At 41.8% G+C, this 3,648-nt stretch overlaps 1 protein-coding gene across 1 annotated transcript in view; it reads left to right on the top strand.

Moving 5' to 3' along the window:
• Positions 1-1,075: 1,075 nt before the first annotated feature.
• The window catches only part of LOC118339579 (diacylglycerol kinase beta), a gene marked incomplete in the record, with an annotated part of 127,149 nt that continues 124,576 nt past the window's right edge, over positions 1,076-3,648 (top strand). Inside the window, 1 exon segment of the mRNA XM_035677291.1 lies at positions 1,076-1,407.

Raw genomic sequence — 3,648 nt, 5'->3', positions numbered from 1 at the left:
ACACACAGACAGACAGACACAGAAGATTTCTTGCTTTATAGATAGTTACATTGTTCAGTCTCGTGTTTTTGGAGTATTTGTTTTTGCTCATTAGGGATGAGCAAGTACACCATCATCTGTATCTATTCAACCGACTAAATTATCTGTATATGTATCAGTACTCTTTATGGGTGGGGCTTAAACTGGACATGGGTTAACGTGGGTGGGGCTAACTTTAAACCTGAAATTGATCAGAATTTGCTGTATTTAATAGAAAGCTATGTACGGAACAGCCTCAAAATTGAGCTTCAGAGCAATGTTTTGATCACATGACTTAAAGAGTTTATACAATTTACACGAAAGTTTGTTTTATAGAAGTTGCTGATGTTCCTCGGATGATACTCATAAAAAGTGCAGTCGAGTACTCACTCAATCCTACTGCTCTTGTTTTAACAACTACAAAACAAAACATGGAACCAATACCAATTATCCATCATACTTTATTTATTTTGCCAGCATGGATGTAAAATAGGTCATAAATTGCATTCATAATGGTCTTAATAACGTTTTATAAATTGAACCTGCAGAAACCCTGATTTAACAAGGGCTTTGGTATGAAGTATGTGAGATGCTAAAGCCCTGCTACAGTGGGTTCTCCTGTATTGATTCTCTAAATAAAGCCTGTATAGAATGGTGTTTTGTATCGTCTTTGCTGAGCTGAACACAGTTTTGTTAAGTAAAATTAAAGATTTTTTTGCTCCTCAGAGTGTTGAAGTCCTCCTCATTTAGCTGCAGCTCTTTGAAAAATACTTAAAAGGCAATAATAAGAATAAATTAAGTTGATTTTCCTGTTCACTGATTTGTTATTCAGTGTAGAAAATAATAAAGTGAGGAGAGTCAGATGGAACCCTACAGACGGTGGAGTGGAAGAGGAAAAGAAGACCCCGTCGCAGTTGTTGATCTGTGAGACAGAGAGAGGGAAGAGAGTGAAAGAGGAAACTGAACACAGGGGGAAGCAGACACACAGAGAGAGAGAGCATTCACCATGAGCACATGAGAATCAGAGAGACTGAGAGAGAGAGAGAGAGAGAGAGAGAGAGAGAAGTGGGAGGGAGAGGGAGGGCAGCAGAGGGAGAAAAAAAGGCTTAATTAATTCAGGGTGGATGGGAGGGATGTTGCTGCTGTCCCTGCCGAGGCTTCAGTGCCTCTGTTGTCGTGCTGCTGTATGTAGCCGCGTGTTTGTGTGAGCAGAGAGGACGACTCGGCTGCTGCTGCCTGCTTACTGGGAACCAGACACCAGTGCAGCCCAGCCACGACTCCACATCCTGGAGCCCCGCTGACTGACTGACTGACTGACTGGCTGGGTCTTCACTTAACAACCAAACAGGGATGTTACATGGACTATAGTGGGAGCAGCAACAGCCAGAGGTAGGGAAGACTTTCTCTGTGAATACTCTTCCTGTACCTCTTCTCCCATGTCTGTCTTGTTCTCTTGCTTCCACGTCCATGATCATGCTGGTGTTTTCCTCTTTTGTAATCGTCTGATCTGTCTTTGCTGTCCGCACCCCCGGTCTCTGTTTCTTCAACACATTCTTAAATATTTTTCCCTCCTTGTCAAATTCCCTTTCCTTTCCTGGCCCTATTTTGTTTTTTTCTTATGTGTCCAAATGTGCCATGACCTTTTTTTCACTCCAACTTTTTTTCTCCCTGTTCTGAATTCACTGTATCTGAAGCAGGATATGCTGATAAGGCTTTGCACTGAGGTTTTGCGATAAATGGCATCACAACTTGTCTTGTAGTTGAGGAGAACAGCACTGGATGTGATGTGTGTGTTTGGGTGGAGATGGATTAAAAACAAAATGTCTCAGACTCATTCTACCTCAGGAACCAGCCGAAGACAAAACAATTCAACAAAGCATAATGTCGATACTGTAGTTGGATCAGTTGGTATCCAGTGACAGTGTCACCTCTCGGGGTCAGGTCACTCCTTTCTGGGAAAAAGAATGAATTGAACAGCTTTTTTCTTTGCAGTACGTAACTGAAAATATACTCTAATGTGTTTCACCAATAGGGTGACCTTTGGTAGGGAGTTGCAAGCTGAAGGGCAAAAACATTTCTCGTAATGAGGTACTGTGTATTATCAATTTTCAACATGGATATTTAAAATTAAAAACCTAATTGACCAAAAGTGTGTATCCATATTTCAGATTGTTATCTGAATCTTATGATGTTATATATTTATTGGGGGCTGTAATTCTGCTATCACTTTATATTTCAGTCTCTATTTAAACACTATTGGTTTTTGAGTGTATGTTGATGTCACACCCTTCTAATCCTAGGCTGCCTCCTTGAGAGCGATGCTTTAGCACGAGAAGGCTGACTTCTCGTGATTAATCTGCAGTCGGCACGCCTAATTACATCTCATCAAGCAATCACCGAATGCGATGATTATTTATTCCTTGACGGCATCCTCTTCGGTCTGCGAAAAACATTAGGGACTCTCTGCCCCGGGTGTCGTCTGTGAGAACACGACGAGCAAGCGGAGAGGGCAGAGCTGAGGGAATCAGGAGAAGAGGATCAACGGAGGGAGAGGCAGAAACTGAGTAGGGAGGAGGAAGAGAGAGTGTAAAGACAGAGGATGGATGGAGAGTGAAGGGAAGAGGATCATTTAGCAGTGCTTTGATATGCAGCTCACGTTCTCGGTCCCAAGAAAGAATACGAGCGCCAGTGCGTTCTGTACATGTCTATGTGCGTTCTGATGAGTGTTATTCATGGCTCTGTGAGAGGCCAGCTGCTGGGTCAGTGGAGGTCTGGGAAGATGGTGATGAAAGCCTCCTGATGATGATCCCGCCCGCCATCAGACAGTAATTCATCACATGGATTAAGAGGTGAACAATCGCCTGTCTGAACATGGATCTGTGTGATTAGGACGAAAGCATGCACAGAGCCACTCAAATTGATTCCTTTTAATTTCCGTACTGACCCCAATAGATGACACACAGCCCTTTTGCAACACCTGTTTTTTGAGCAAGATTTGTAGAGTAGAAACACTGTTAAATGTCTCATTCTTCAGATCAACATTTAAATAAAAACACTGTAAATCACTAAAAAGAAGATGGTAGAGGTGCTTTGTATATTTATCTTTAAAGCCATATCCTTAAGCTGAATTGAGTGTTCTCAGTCAGTACGGTCAGTGAGCAGTGACAGTACTGAGCATTGTAGTTAGCTCATTCATGATATGTTTCACTTCCAGGTTAAGAACCCACTGAAAGGCTGAGAAGTCCACAGAAACAGTGATGATGTGATAACTCTATTGCACAGCCAATAACCTTATTAACAGTATGTAGGCCTAGTTTTGTGCTGAACTGAATGAGACAGTTTGAACAAGCAACTGACTGAACTTTGGTGTTTGGTTTTTAATCTGCTAATAGAATGGGGATGTGACCATTTAGATTAAATTGATTTTTTGACCACCTGGGGGCAGCGAACACAACGTTGACATATCATCACCTTTTAAGTTGATACGTTGTTGATTGATTAAAGGCCATTCAATAACAACGGCCATGCCATCAAATGTATGAAATACGAAAAGTTTATTGCACATAATGAACAAATGTAAACAGATGTGGTATACTGAGGGATGAGGGGATGAAGGGATGAAGGGATGAG

The sequence above is a fragment of the Morone saxatilis genome, unplaced genomic scaffold (assembly GCF_004916995.1).
Source record: "Morone saxatilis isolate NCDOM2014 unplaced genomic scaffold, NCSU_SB_2.0 Contig5, whole genome shotgun sequence".
NCBI lineage: Eukaryota > Metazoa > Chordata > Actinopteri > Moronidae > Morone > Morone saxatilis.
Note: the sequence above shows the minus strand (reverse complement) of the source record. Positions and strands in the feature narration are given on the sequence as shown.